This window comes from Rhea pennata, chromosome 9 (assembly GCF_028389875.1).
Source record: "Rhea pennata isolate bPtePen1 chromosome 9, bPtePen1.pri, whole genome shotgun sequence".
NCBI classification, from domain to species: domain Eukaryota; kingdom Metazoa; phylum Chordata; class Aves; order Rheiformes; family Rheidae; genus Rhea; species Rhea pennata.
Genome location: NC_084671.1, coordinates 27,706,032 through 27,722,458, shown reverse-complemented (window position 1 = coordinate 27,722,458; position 16,427 = coordinate 27,706,032).

Sequence of the window (16,427 nt, the reverse complement as noted above, 5' to 3'; positions counted from 1 at the left end):
ATTAATGATGGTTACTGTCATTGCATGTGGCCCATGAGGGAGTTCTGACCTTGTACAGCTTAGTCTGCACCCACAAAGACGTTCATGGATGTAACAATTTCAAAAGAGTCACCAGGATGCAGAAACTGCAGAGAAAAGGTTCTTAAAATGCCACCCTACACAGAAAAGATATTTCCCATGTCACTGAATTTGAGAGCTTCTCAAACTAATGCAGCCTGGTGAAAGGAAAGGGCAGTGGGATTCCTGGGAAGGGGGACCAGATTGGCCAGCTCCACCACAGGCTGGAGCTGGGTAATGCCTGAGGCCAGGAGGAATGAGGATATGCTTGAGACATGCCCTAAGCGTGCATTTTGCACCACATTCTTGATCCTTTGGCTAAAAGCGTAGAAGGGAAGCACAAACAAGCTTGCAGAAGAGCCTGGGTTGATCAAGAGCCAGGGTGTCAGCAAGCCAGCTCTACCCAGCTGCCCTGTCATAGGCTGCAAAGCCCCAGGATGCCCCATGGTGCTTGCACTGTTAGTGGGGCAGGATAGGAAGTGCCAAGCTTTTGCAAAACAGAAACCCAGATTTATTTCAAGCCCAGACAAAACAGGTTTCCTAGACACCTTTTGACTAAACCAGGCTTGCCAAATACCCGCTGGTAAAAGGGCTTTGTACCTTCTCCTGGCTCCAGGGTTCAGATTGCATTTGCAGCTGACTGATTTGCAGGAGCTCTAGGGGAGCCAAAGAACCAACAAATCCCTGGTGCCTCCACAGATGGGGTGAAGAAATTCTCACATCTCTTGGAACTCAGATTCCATGTCAGGAAGAGTTAATGCTGCCCACACAGCTCCTGGGCCATTTTCAGCCTTGTTTTCTCTAATTCCATATAAAAACATATATGCCATCTATATGGGATGGTCTAGCTCTCATCATTGGCCCGGGTAAGACACACAGCAGGAGACCACAAGGCTGCCCCCTTTCTACCTGTTAGCGGGTAAATTACGTTAGTCAGGGCTGGAAATCTGCCTTGTATTTCTTCGAAACTTCATTTCTCAGAAATAAAAGTAAAATACTTTGGCCTAGAAACTTCAGGTGTGATTTAGTACCTTGCCCGTAGCAAAAATTGTTGCCGCTGGAGGGACTGGGGCATCTTCTGTTATTAACAGCGTTAGCACACGCAGTGAAGGCCGCGTGGCAGATGTGTGCGTCAGAAAGCACAGCTCAGGGCCTGGCTCCGTAACTGTTATAATTAAACAGGCCCTTGAGTACCATTTCAAGTACTGTTGGTCTTCCAGTGTGGACTGGGCTAGTGTGACATCTATAATGGTGACCTAGGGGAGCTGACACAAGCAGACACACTGAAGGCCCTGGAAGTGTGCTGGTACAGCCAGTATGGGCACATCTGGAGGAGTTTTGCCTTGATAGGGGATGAAAAATCAAAATAACAGAAAGATGATAGGAAAAACTACGGGGTCAGAAACTCCTGGATTCTGAAAACTGGAAAATGTGTTTCAGGCCTGTGCATGTCTGATGGGGCTTCTGCCACAGGCCCTGCTAGGTGGTCTGGTCCTGGGGCTCTGCTGGCCCACTCCCTCCAGCAGGTCTGCCTCTTCCTGTGGCCACACAAGGAGCGACCCAAGGCTCTGGGTCTCAAGGCGACTCTCCCCTGGGAGAAAACCGTGTCCCAGATGCAACGGGCCTCTTGGACGGGCAGAGAGAGAGCCACAAACTAAAAGAAAATAGTGTGGGAAGGCAGGTTGCTAGGACACCTCTGCACAGCTCTTCCTTTACCCCACTGGCGGGACTCTTGTCCCTTGTCCAGCTTCTTAAAGGTGGCCAGTGTCAGAAACACCATGCCATCCCACGCAGTATGAAGGCATCACCAACTTGAAAGGCAGTGACATTTTTGGTAGGCCCAACCTACATTTCTGCTGCCCTGCTTCAGTACGATTACTCCTAGTCCTCTTCCCCAGTGAACCGCTCGCTCTTCCTCAGTTGCATTTCATGCACCAAACACCAAGTCACCCAAGCGTTGGAGACAGGGGTCAAGCCTGCTTTTGCTCTTCCAATTTATCCTTGCTTTCACTTCTTCCTTTTCAGGTGTCCCATGGTCTCACCATCTCCTCCATTTGTTTTCATTCCCTCTGCTCCCACCCCCCAGCTATTTTATGAGATGTTGAGACTCAGGGTTTCATAGCTGCTCCACCTACTTTGCCTTCCCCATTGCCATCCCATTTCCATCCCATGGTCACTGGGACAGCAGAGGGAAGGCAGCTGTTTATCCCTTTCTCTCTGTAGTTCAGTTTCTGGCTTTATTTTCAGCTCCACTTTCTCTTTCCTCCCTCTCAGTAAAATTTCTTAACAAGCTCAAACCTTACTTTGTATTAAATCAAAGTCTCAGCACTGTGCAAGGGCTCAGAAAAACATGATTTAAATGGTGCCTTGCCCATTCACATCAGGTTAAGTCTATAGAGGTAATTTACTGCATATAGAAACAGGAAGGCAGAGGGCAGCTCATTAATGTCAGGAATATTATTATTATTATTGCACTAAAACAGAAGATCTTTTTCATTTTATTTCTGTTCCTAGTGAATACAGATTTGTGATACAAATAAGAAAACCCTCCCCTACCAATCCTTATGGGTTGCTTTTGTTTACATGAAGGAAAAGAAAAAAAGAAAGAAAAACAACAGAACAGGAATACATGAAAAATCTAAAACCTTACAGAGGAAACAATTTAAAGGATTTCAAAAGCTGTTTTCATAAGCCTTCTGGGACTCAGATGTAGCATATTGATTAAACTTCGGAAGCAGCTAAAAGCAGCTTCAACATAGCTAATTAATACAGTGATGCCCTGATGCCCCTTCTACTTGTTTTTACCAAGCTTTCACCTGTCAAATCAATTAATATTCACTACCCTGATGAAAGCAGAAACTCTGTTTATCATTTGATAAGTTGATCAATGTATTGACTCACGCAACATAATTAACTAACCTGTCCTGTGAGAGTGAATGTCGCGTCCTGTAAATGCTTTTGGGGTGACACAAGACAAGTGAACTCACAGACTCTTGTTTTGCCTCTACAACAAAACCAGTGGGGTTTCCGACCTGAGGCGACATTTGATACTCAGACTACTCAGCTGATTCTCTAGAGACTCTTGGGCAGTGGTCCTTCAAGGAGAAGGGCATGTCATTATTCCCTGCTCAGTTGGCGCTGCGCGTGTGTGCTGGACATGCTGATGGCGTGTAGGAGGTGGTCTGCTGAGGTTCGAGAACAGCTCCCTTTCTTTGAGGAAAATCCCTCTAGCTCTGCCATTAAAGGGAAAATTTCACGAGGAGGATGTGAAATCATCTCTTTGCATCTGTCAGCTTCCAGCTGTCCTTTGCTGTAGACTGCCAAGTTATCCTCTGTATGTGTCTCACACAAGGATAAACATTTTCACACTTTTGCACTATTCAGTGTAGTTTGGGGCAGACGACTCTCCCTGTAAGTAGGTTCAGAGCTAGCCTAATGGGGGCAACACTGTGACACCCAATGTAATATTCTAAAATCCGGCTTTCTCTCTCTCAAGTCTCCTTGAACTGAAGAGTTCACACCTATATTCAGGTTCCTCTCTCGAATTATTCTTCTTCTGAAGCCATTCTGCAAGTCAGATGCCTCAGTGAGACTTTTTGGAAGATTCTTGAGGCAGTCATATGTTTGTGTTAGTTTTCTTTTGGGACTGAGGAAGCAGTTTTGCAGCTTTCTCGCTCTTCAGAGAAGGTGAAATATCAGGCAAAGAAGAGATCTAAGGCAGAACTACAGAAAGCGTGTATCATTTGGATGCTGTACTGACCAGGATGACACCAGATCCAGTGGAGGAATAGGGGCTGGCTGGGACCAGCGTGTTATGAGATGTTTGGAGGAGTCCTTGGAGCGGTCTTGCCTGAGACACACCCACCCATATACACCTGGAGAGTTTCCAGTTCCTCCTAAGGAACCAGCAGATAAGGACGTATGCCATGAGATTTGGTTTAATTTGCAATTGCTTGCTCCAGTTGGTCAAGCAAAAGAAGTACTGCGATGGCACCACCATTATGGTAACATGTACCTGGGCAGGCTGCTGCAAATTTATCACTGTGCATGCTATGGTCCTCTGAAGGACCTACGTGGCTGGTGGCACAGCATGGTGCTGATGTGATGGACACCGAGGGAGCAGCCATCACTCCTGTTTGTCACCTTTTTGGGGCCCCCTTTTCACCATTCTGCTGAATATGATAGCTCCCAGGGGTGAGCTGGAAATTCTGGATAACCTGTGGCTTTTGGAAGTAAGGCAGTGGGTGTAAGCTGGTGGGTGTGAATGTACTCTGCTTCAGGTGAGGAACAGGCTTTGATTGAGAGCAAGATTTTGGCACCCCCAATAAATAGCTATGAGCTATATATTGAATTTTGATTCAGTGCACCACATAAAAAAAACATGGGAAGAAAAAGGAGGAAAACAGTTGAATAAAAGCATTTCAGCAACATCTGCTGCCTTTCTCAGATATTTCACCAAATGCATATGGAGATCAAATATTTTCCTCTAATTAGAGAGCTTTCCTCACGAACAGCTCCCCTGTATGCTAAAATATATGGACACCTCCCTAACCACCCAGAGAGCCTCCTGGGACCTGCAGCATTGCCAACACAGAGACATACTGCGGAGAAACACACATCTCTATTTTAAGTTATCTTTAGTGCAAATACATAGTTCTCCTATGGGAGGAAAAAACGTTCACTGCAGCTCTTCCTTCCTTCATCAGACCACGCACTCAAATCATCCGCTCTGCTTTGTTCAGCTGGAGCACTTGCTCCCTTAGCCAAATAAGCCAGCACTCTACAAATTCCCAGCAATTGCTCTGCTGAGCGTTACTGATCCATTCCTGATAGTCTGAGAGCCTCTGCTGTTTTGCTTCATTCATGACTATTTGGGAGAGCTGGTTCATATTTTCAAAATCTTTTCCAGAAACCACTAGAACCACTAGTACCTAATCTCTGCTTTTTCGGTTGTGCTGGCTGTGCCCCACTGCCATCATGATAGATTGCAGTATTCCCATGGTGCATTTACTGAGTAAACATGGCTTACTAGGGCCATTTGTGAACATATACACATGTAGATAAAGTATTCTGGCTGCTTCAGATGTCCTACAATGAATGAATTCTTCCACGTTCTTCCATGTGCTTAGTGGTGGCCCACCTCAGCTATTAGCTGGGTAACTATTCAGTTCAAATGCCTGAAGATGCTCAAGATGCTCATGGATTTTGTCAGGGTGTTTTCTGGATCTAGCACGATACAGATCAAATTAGTTGGTTAATTATTAAGCCTTTCAAGGAATAAAAAAGAGGAAGGCGAGAACTCAGACCCAGGTGGAACAGTTGTTGTGCTAAAGCATACTCCTAGACAAAGCTGGGCAGGAAGCAGGTGTCGTGTTTCACGGACTATTTGGGCTGTTGGAAAATTAGTGTGAAAAGCAATTTGGGTGCCTGCCATTGCTCTTAGTGTCCTTCCAGCTGACCCTGCGAGTATCCTTCAGAGAGCAGCAGTGCTTCAAAATCCAGTCCTTGGCTGCTGGTAGAGAGGTGTTCAACCGAGCGCTGTACATCCAGGGGGACCAGGCGGGGAGCCAGGCCCTTTGAGCAGCCAAATCCTGCTATTTTTTGTGCTGGCAAGATCTGCAGGGTGGGCAGACCGCTCTTAGCGCAGTTGCAAGGAAATCACAGGGGAGACACTAGTCTCTGGGCCTCCAGAAGCAGGCACATTCAGAGATGGCAAGCTTTCAGGTGGCATGATTGGCTTCTCCCTCTCCGTCTCCCTCCCTTCTTTCTCCCATAATGAGCCTTATGTCAAAAAAAGATGGTAGATATTTATCAAGTCAGTAACTAGAGCTTCAGTGAGCCTAAAGGAAATATAAGAAGAAAAGGGATCCCCCCCAGTCCAGAACTGGGAACCATGAAATCTTGTGAGAATCTTGGTTACTGCTGGTTTCTTTGGGTTCCTGTCAAATTTATTGTGATGTATCAGGGAAGAAAAATCTTCATGAAATAAATATCATGTTGCAAGGCAGTGGAGGAATATTGTTTCTCTAGCCTCAGGGTTAAGACAACCAATTCATATCTGACGCATCTGGAATTTTGCAGCCCTTTCCCATTACCCCTCCATCAGCAACATGGACACGGGTGGCAGGGAAGAGCTGCTGAAATGATCTGGACGTGATTTACGAGGCAGGATGAAAAGAGCAAGGGAAGTCTAGGTTGTTAGTTCTGATATTTAGAAATGATAAACAGCATGAAAAGGAGATTTTTTTGAGATTTTTTTTTTAATGCTTCCAAACAGATGCAAAACATGTAGGAAATAGCTCAAATCAAGAATGGGAAAATATTGGCTTAACTGTAGGAGAAAACTTCCTGGCAGAGAGATTTGTTGTGGCTAGATCTATGCTATGAATTGCCTCCCCAAAGGAAGGGTTGCAAACCCTACTGCCTGATCCATTTAAAGCCAGATTAGAGTAAAACATGTAGCAGAGAACTTCTAGCAAAGTGGCTAGCAATTCTCAGTAATTTCCAAGCTCTCCTGTGCACCTGCGCAGGAGCTACCGGGGAGCTACCTCGTTGAGGGCACCAGGAGGGCGTGAAGCCGGCCCTTCTCCCATTTCCACTGTGAGACAGCAGAAGAAAGCGTTTCACTGCCAAAGAGAAACAAATCTGACTTCTCTTGTAGCGCTCTGCCCATCCTCAGAGGGACAGTGTCTTAGCGGGTGCCTCCAGGGGCTGGCCAGAGCCAGCAGGCTGAGGTTCTCCCCGTGCTCCCATCCCTCCCCCTGCGATGCAAATCGTTGCCTGTGTTCCGTCCCTCGCCTGCATTCGCTGCAATTAATTCCCGAAACGCGGCAATTATTTCAAAAGCACGGCATAAATGGCGCAAACCACCACTTCACGCAGCAGGATATCAAAACCCAGGCGCACGAGGGGACCCACAACCCCAGCAGTGTGTAAACAGCCGTGACAGCCCCAAACACAGGGCAGCACAAAGCTGTGTTAATTACTGCTCCCGCCACAGCCTGGTAATTTGCTGATACCAACGCCTTCCAGCACAGCCCTTGTGATCTGCTTAGTAATTGGGATACTCGCAACACGCCGAGAAGAGGAAGCCAAAAGAGCTTTCTCTGCTTCCCCAGCGTTCGCCGGTAATCTCTAATCGCGGCATCAGCAAAGGTCAAGTGCACTGCTCATTAGCTTCCAGACCAGTCTTCAAGAGTGCCTCAAGTCCTTGAGATTTATGGGGGGAAGGAGGCAGAGGATGAAGCGAGTGGAAGACAGAGTAGCAGCCCACACGCCATAGGGTCTTGCCCCCTGGGGAGGTTGGCAGACAGTTTTGTAGACACTACGGGTCCTTCACCCAGTGGAAGGACGAACCTACTAAGAAACATTGTCAGGCAAAACCTTCTGGTGGCCTTCAGGACAGTTGGAGAAGCTCAATGGACACTTGGATCATTTCTGGAGAGCCAGAGGGTATCCTGACATTGAGCTGGTTTAAATAATTTGCATGAAAAAAATATTCTGTGCAGTGAAAAGTAGCCTTTCCCAGAACGACACTTTGTGTAAAATGTCCCTTTTCCCTCTGCATTTTAAAAATTATTGTCACTATCAGTGTCACTTAGAGAAAAGCCAGCTGAAAAGAAAGGAAAAAAAAGCCACGTGCTTGAAAGCAAAGTATTTCAAAGTACATTTGAGAATTATTCTCAACAAAAAAGTGAGTTAATAATTTGTGAAAAAATTATGGAAAAACAGAAATGAGGTCTCTTCCTTCAGACGCACATCTGAAATTTTGTGTTTTCATGAAAACAGTTTCCAGTTTCACCGTCTCTGATCTGAGAAGTCTACAGCAACTCCTTGAAACTGTCACTTGCCAAACCTGTTGTGATGGTATCGCTGCTGCGCCTTTCCTCCTTTCCCGGTGGAAAGCAATGTTTTAACAGAAGAGAAGCAGCCATCTCCTCCATCCCCTTGGCCCAGAGAGGTGGGTTGCAGGCAGGTACAATCCTCGCAAGCTCTGCAGGAGAGCGGCACAGCATTTTGGGGGGGGGTTTCTTTCAGAAGGGGGCAAGGGGGCAATGCCTGACCCAAACGCCCAAGGGATAAGGCGCAAGTTGTGACCGATGCCGTCAATCAGACGCAATCTGGGGAGAAACAGCCGCAGAGCCTTGATCGGGGCTGACAACTCAATGGGTGCTGTGTTGCTTGAGTGCCCGAGGATGCGAGGCAGAGGATGAGGCAACGATCTCCAAATGCCTAAGGGGACAGGGAAGGCGGTCTTCTCGCCAGCTGCTGCAAATGCGGCAAGGAGCAAGGGAGCTACCCTGAAACAGCTCAAGGCAACTCGCCAGGACACGCTTTCTGGCAGCGCAGCACAGGAGAGGGAAGGGGAGTCTGCAACAGTACCGGCCCAGACAACCCTGCCCTAAGCCTTTGGGATGTAGAAGATGGTGTTTATGAGGCCTTCTAGTCCTGACTTTTCCATGATTATCTAAATATCTCTTTCCAGGGAGCCACAGATAAATCAGCTTACCAATGCTCTGTCTGTAGAGCAGAACTAGAAATGACTGCTTCCCGTGGTGGTCATCCCACCTAGGCCTTGCATTCGGCGCTCTTCTCTGCTCCCCAGGCATCGTAAGGGTGCCTGGGGTCTTAGCATTTTAACAAGACACGGGCAGATTGTAGCCTCTGAGGCTAGAAAACGCTATACGCTATTGAAAAATCCTTCCTTCCTTCATCCACACTTTGCAGGAGTGTATTTACAGCCCGCAATCACGTCTCCTTTGACTGTGTGGGAAATGGCACCGGCTACGTTTGAAAAAAATGGCTGCAAAAGCACGCACATAAGCTGCAAATAAGGGGATTAATTCTTATACAAGCGGGGCAAAGAAGGAGGCCTGGTTCAGCCCCGCACGGCCGCGGGCAGCGCCGCCGCGCTGGCAGCCCACCCTGGGTACCAGGTAGGATTTCTTGAAGCAGTAGGCAATTCTCCTTTCTCCACGCCTAATTAAAATGCACGGGGTTTGATTCTTAATTGCCTGCTGTGACTTGTGAAGCCCATCCATTAAAAACTTCCTCAAATTTCCAAATAAATTCCGGCTCCATTTTGGAGCTCGAAGTCGTGCGTTAATCAGATTCATCTGCCTGGTTACATGAAAGTCCCTTCCTATTTATCTCCTCGTTCGAACTATATAAATACCCCACAGCAAAAATCTTCGTCTCTCCACAATGCCGACAAATATCAGCCTTTGAAAAAGAAAAATTAGTGGTGGGTAATTATTTTGGAGGCAGATACAAAATGATAATTTCTTAAACAATTACTTTGAAATATTAACAATTGTTCTCTAAATCCCAATTTAAATCCCGATATGAATTACAGTTTGTCAGATCTGTGCTTCTGAAACATTTGTTCCTTGAAAAGAACATAAAAAAATGCCAGCGCAACCTTTTGCTTCCTTACCCGCTAAGCGGAGCAAAAATGGCTTTGCTCTTGTTTTATCAACACAAATAATTAAAACACAAGAGAATGTTTGGGATTCATACAGTTGTATTTGGCATCTTATTCATATTTATTTGATCTGTACGATATCATTTTAATTAAAAGCTCAGTCTCTCCCCCTCCCCAACCCCCCGGCCTAAGAATAAATTATTTATAATAACATCGCTGCTCCATGCTGCTGGAGTCAGGCGGCGCTTGTGCAGCAGTCAGGTGCTGGCAGCGAGCTCGTGAGGGCCGTTTACCCAGCAGCGCTGCGATGGCGGGCACGCGTGCAGGAGCAGAAATGGGCAGCGGAAAAGGACGAGTCGGGGCTCCTGAGCCATCTGCAGCCCGTGAGATGCTCACGGGAGCCTCCTGGTTAGAGGTGGCCAAGCCCAGCACGGCTGTGCTGGGGCAGAGGCTGTGGGGCGTGCGAATGAGGTAGTTTCCTCCAAATGGCCATCACTGATGGACTCCAGGTCCCCAATCCCCAACACCAACAAGCTCCAGGCCCCCAGTCCCCACCACCAACACGCTCCAGGTCCCCAGGCCCCATCACTGCCCTGCTCCAGTCCCTGCCATGATGCCTAGCCCAAATCTCTCCCCACCACGTCTTCACTGGCATACGGTCACTCAGGTTCCCGGGGACGTGCCTGAGGATAGGAGTTGGGATTATTTAGAGACACTCCCAGAAGCAGAGAGCGACTGCAAGATGATTCGGTTTGCACTTGCATTCTGTCTTCACTGATGCACACAAGACTTCAGCCAGTATCCAGTAAGTCTTTAGTTTTTATTAAAAAACCCTTCATGCTGCATTTCCTCTTCTCTAGCTTTACTCTCTATAGTACAGCCTTTACTCAAACCTGTTCCCTTCAAAGGGCTTTAGAAACTACTCAATACTGGAGTGGGTTCAAATCAAAAAAAAAAAAAATCAGATTTTTTTGCATTTCCTTTCGAATTCAAGGACTAAATCTAAAATAGGAGACTTGCCACGGAATTCAGCGCTTGGCAGATCCAGGCCCAAACTCTGCATTTTAGCCAGAGTTTTTCCACTCGTGGCTAGCTTTCATCTGCACTGTGTAAATGCTGCTCCCAATAGCAGGCATAAAAGTTTCAGTTAAATTATTCTTAATTAGTGCTAATACTAATAGGAAGCTGCAGGTAAGCATCTGGGCTGGGTTCCCATCACTTCCTTCTCTACAGCTGCTCTGACAGCAACTCAATGGCCACTTAATAACCTGGTTTCCATTCAGAAGGACTCCGATTTCCATAAATGAGGTAAAAACGCCTCTGCAATATAGGTCACATAATTAAATACTAGTACCTAGAATTATTTATGAGACATTACAGCTATGCAAATCGAGCACTTGAAGCATTCTTATAAGTATTTATGAGTAACCATGAGAAGATCATCCCAAGCTGCCAGTGGAAAGCAAGAGTTGGGTTTTACCTAAAATTATCTAAAATTAGTGTTGGTGAGAAGGTTTTTTTTTTTTTTTTTTTTTTTTTTCCCAGCTTAATAGACTGTCCTTGCACCTTTGGGATGTCTGCTTTTTAGTTTTTAATTTTTAACATGCCAAGTTAAAGGTTAAATGTCACAAATCTAACGCAAATGAAGGGGCTGTTAACGTGAATACAGGGACTACGTGGAATAATGTGTAATTGTGTTTTTCCAATTCAAGGACAAAGCCCGGCTGCATATAAAAGTGGCCGTGGCCACACGGACCTTTCTGGGACCACGGAAATGGTCTGGGGGCCACAAGGATTATGGGGATGATAGAGGTTATAGGGACCACAAAGCGAGGCACTGAGGAGAAACAAAAGGTCATTTTGTGTGGGAATGGGAATGCAGTGGCAGCAACAGCAGGAAGAAGACTTCCTCCTGAATGAACTCAAGGCAACCTGCAGTTAGGCAGGGACCTTTCATGCCAAGCTCTCCATGACTGCACACTCCAGCACGGGGCACCTAACAAGAAGATGCCCACAGATAAAGAAGTTCTGAGGCACCTTAACAAGAGCATCTTTCCATTCCAAGTCTCCAAGTGAGTCTCTTGGGTATTTCCATCCATTGCTCCTTCTCTTATTTCCTCCTCCCCACCTGTAGGACCTGGGACAGCCCATGTCTACCTCTACATCCTCTCCTTTCAGCATGCCTGTTCCAATGCTGCTCATGCTGCAGCTCCCTTGCGATCAGCAACGCAATCAAACAGCCAGGAGGAGCAGACCTCTGCCCTTTGCTATCCTCTGCCAGAGCAACAGCAAAGCCCAATGCAAAGCATGAGGACAGAGCATGATGTTGCCCTTGAAAAACCTCCCAGTCCCCATGAACTTGTGTCTCAAGGCTTTCCCCTAAGTTTTATCTTTCTGCTGATTACCTCTGAATAAACTTCACCTGTGAACCTAATCACACTGAAACTGGTCTCTGCAACCTCCGGTGGCAAGAAGTTTGATGGTGAACCATTCCTTTCCTATCCCAAACCCTCCTTTGAAGTGATCCACGCTTCTGCCTCAGTCCCTCAAGAAGCAGATCAGGATCGGGGCGCTCCTTCGGCCTAGGCAGCACCACCTTGCACTTCTGAGGCCATAACCTCAGTCGTCTGCCTGAGCTATTGCTAATCTGCACACTCGTTGTGTGGTGACTAACTGCAGAACAAGGTGCTTAAGGCAAAAAAGCCAGGGCCAACTGAATGGGGGGGGGGGCAGCAAGGCAATCTCCAAACCCTGAGCCGAATGAATCCCCAGTGGCAACTTCCAAGCTGCCCCTGCAGGCTGAGAAGCAAAATGTAAATGTTCTAGTGAGCCTTCCAGCCTGAATCAAAGCTCACTGAGTTAAAGAGGGGAAGAAACAAAAGGGCCTCTTGTGATGGCTCTAGAGCAATTCCTTTAGGAGATGCACAGACATGATTAGGGTGAGACTCACCGGCGTCACAAAAAGGTGGGCCTCCTTTTGCATACAGTAAACATAGTCAGAAACCCCTCATAAGCGACCATGAGTATCTGCTTCCTTGGGTGCAGCAGCCCAGGAAGCTTTCCAGCATCACAGCAACAGTCACATCCCTTCCCCAGACCTGCAACAGCTGCTTGCACACAAGCAGCACATGTGTGAGTGTGCACAATCGTGACCTCTAAACACACGTGGCAGGAGGCCACCTCTGCCTCATTCACCCTCAGGACCAGCCGTCCCTCCCCACGCTCCAGGCACCAACCAGGCTCTTCCAGAAATGGTGCTCATTGAGGTGTCAACCCTGGATGGGGGTTTCTCCCTGGAGAATCATCAGCTAACGGAAGGAGACATTTCCATAGCTATCTCCAAACTTTTGCAAGGAAAGCAGCTGCTTTCAAGTAGGAATAAAATAAAAAAGAAAAAAACAAGGTCACTGGAAAAGATAAAAAATAATGAGTTCCTTTCTGCAGGACTCTGTGCTCATCTTTCCCTCCCCCTCCCCCCTTTCATCTCACTCCAGAAAAAGAAAAATAAATCTTTACTAATCCCACTGGAGCCCTGCCTCCAGATCCGCCTGCGATGCCAGTTGTAGCCACAACGAAAATTGAAGTCTGTTCTCAGACCCTGTGAGAATCTAATTATTGCTCTGGCCCCTAAAAGTTCCCCCTTCCTTCTCCATCCCAGACCCACTTTTCCTTGCAGGGCAATCGCAGCTCTCAGCTCTGTGTCAGGTTCAGACCAACTGCTGCCCACTGACAGTATTTCTTCTCCTTTTTTATGATCTTTATTTTTCTTTTCCTTAAGTCTCAGGGATTTGGAAACCATTGAGAAGTCTCAGAGCTGGCTTTTAACCAGTTGATTGAAGAGCAGTTAGCAGAGAATGAGGAGGAAGCTCTTGTGGCATAAAGATGATTTTCGCCTCCTAGGCTGCACATGGTGCAGCTGTCCGAAGGTCAGTCCATCAAGCACCAGTCACACCTCCTTCCACTGGGGACAAACCCAGCTTACAGAGCCAAAGGGTGCCAAGCAAAACTGTTCAGGAGAACCCCTCCTCTCCCCCCCCCCCCCCAATTTTGTGCCAACATCCACCCGGGTAGAAAAAAAGTTTCAAAAGTCGTTTTGCTCTGCCACTTTTTAAAACAGAGGATTACTCTACTTAATGTTCTGAAATGTCATTCCCATTAGAAATTGGATAAAACATTGTGTTTGATCTAAAATTAATTGGGGTGGGGAGGAAAAGGGGTTATTTTGGTAGAGAAAATAAAATCAAAGAGTCTGTAGTTCCCATTGATCCAAATCATTTCTTATTTGAAATTTTTGTTGAGGGTTGGGCAGCGAGCTGAGAAGTTTTTCGTTTGTCTGGCTCTAATTGGAAGCCCTGAGCTGATGGGTACTTCATATTTGCAAAATATAAAGCGTGAACGGTCCCAGTGGGAGGGATATGGCCTTGCTGTTACTTTCATTTTATTGGCTTGCCTCCTCATTTTAAGCCATAAATGCTGGATGGACAGAGCAGGGAGGAAATGGTAGGATCAAAGAGAGGTTACGGCATGCTTTTACACTCTTCGAGCTCCTCCTCTTCATTGGATTCCCTAAAAATCAGTGTGTCCACTATAATTGCTAGTCCCTAGTGGTGCTCTGCCCAGATTTGTGCAAGGCGAGCCTGGGAGGTGCGAGACACCTGGCTGTGGGAGCTTTCCAGCGTGTCTGCTTCCAGGCTGTCCTAAAGAAACCTCCACTTACAACTGGACTAACCCTAGAAAGCACGGTGGAAATTGCAAAATATTTTGCAGAGTATCTATCCTGAATGGACCGAGGGGCTTGGCTGGTAAAACACCTTTTTTTTGTCGCATTGCCCAGCCCGAAGTCCTGGGAGGTTGCCCCAAGGCACCTGTTCCTGACGGCGTGCTCCTGCTAGCTATGCCAGATGCTGTCCGGCAGCTCTGCTGACAAAACTCAAAGTGGGCAGAAAGTCCCACAGGGTTCAGCTCTCACCCGGGCCAAGGACAACCATGCTTTTGCCCCCATGCTGTGGTCATATGGCATCCTTTTCTCGGTGCTTGCTGCCAATTTCAACCTCCGGGAGCTCAGTCTCAGTGGTGGTGTCCATGCTGGCATCCGCCACAATACAGCGGTCTCTGTCACACCCTTTCAGTGGTTAATGGGCTGGTGCCTCCTCCGCCAGCTCCTGCCTGCATGCACACATTCACAAAACCTCTAAACCTCTCCCAAGCACATCTGATTGGCAGCATTTCTCTATCGATGTAGACAGAGATCTATATCATCTTCCACGCTTCAGTCTCTGTTTGGGAAACGCTGCCAGACGAGGGGACTGCCAGAGCAGGGAAGGAGTCGCGCTAACAGCAAAACTGGGCTTAGATAGATCAGCGATCGGCCCACGTTCTTGAAGGCGCTGGCTGAGTTAGGATCACCTTGGGTTCAATTCTGAGAAGTTGGCCTTTTCCAAAGGTGATTCCCTGCATCATTGCCTGGTCAGGTTCTCAGTAAGGCTGGTCTCCCTCTGACTGCCTCAGTCCTCATGCTGGACATATCCATGGACACAAGGATCTAAGCTACACATTCATTCATCTGGTGTGAGCCAGTTGTGAGTCTGTCCACCTGTCCAGCAAAGGACCTTCAGCCTTCCTCTTCCCCTCTGCCACCCGCCCCTTCCAGCAACCTCCACAAACGGTACTATCCACCCTGCAGGTGCTTCGTGGCCAGGGAACAGAGCCCACACCAAAAACTGCTGATGGAGTCCAGAGCCAAGGAAATAAAATCACTTTAAATGGCAAATGCTCTGAAAAGCCCTGCCAAGGGAGGGCAGGCAGCATGGGGGGGAGAGGAACTCTGCAGCTGTTTTCTTTCATGTTCTTTAAAGCTCCCATTATGTCATTTTTTAATTAAAGTATTTGGAGAAGGCTGATGGGATTTACTACTCTTTGTCCTTGGCAGAGGTGAGGTAGGCAGAGCAGCATTCAGGGGCTCAGTGAGCAGTGGTGGCTCCTTGTGGCCTCCCTCTTCATGAACGGACATGCCGCTCGGCCAACCTCGGTGCAGGTGACCTCAGCCGTTAACCGTACTTCTTTTCAAGCTGCTGCTCCAGAGGATCAAATGCAAGATGAAGGGGAGATCCAGCCCTGGGGAGGCAAGCATGACCCCAGCATGGATTTTGATGGAGATCTCCAGCTAGGAGGCCTGAAATAGTTCCCAGGCCTTGCACTTTTGTCTTGCATGGGGTAAATAACCATCGTCTGCTCTTCTTTTTGGCCAGCAGCCCTCCAAGCAGTCTCCCAAAGAGGAAAATGCCCTGTCCTGGGACAACTTGAGCTCTGCTTCTGTCCCAGCTGGTGCACCACCTCCAAGGCTGTTCGTACTTCTGTTTTATTTGGCAGCTTTCAACAGAAAAATCACATGCTGTCAATCATCTGCCCATTCTGGGACTGCCTGCTTCGTTCCACGGCAGGTTCTCCCCAGGCATCGGCCAGACCCGACCTCCATGGAGGATCTGGAGCCGGCCCGCCAGTGAGAACCCAGCAGGACCATCAACTCAGTCCTGGCTCTATGCTGTGGAGCAGACCTCTCTGAAAGGCTTACAAGGCAGCTGTTTTCTCCAAAATGGGATGTCCTATCCACCCTGCCACGGAGCATCCCAGTCGCACCATGAATATTACAGTACAAATAGTTCAACCAAACTGGCAACACGGCAAAAATCTGAGTCTGTGAACTCGTTGCTCTTCACCATCAGTATAACAACAGCTTATGTTGGCGGCTGGTGGGTTAACTGTCCAGCTGAGTCTGTTTGTGGAAAGACAGGGCTACATAAAACCAATTCCTTCTCATGGTAAAACCTGCCCTGAAAGCGCTGCCTACAAAGAAATGCCGTACTTTAATCCCAGCTGGTTTGAATTTTCTGCATATTTGTAAAACAAATGATCTTTCTGTGCTTAGCCAATGTAGTTATTAATGTTT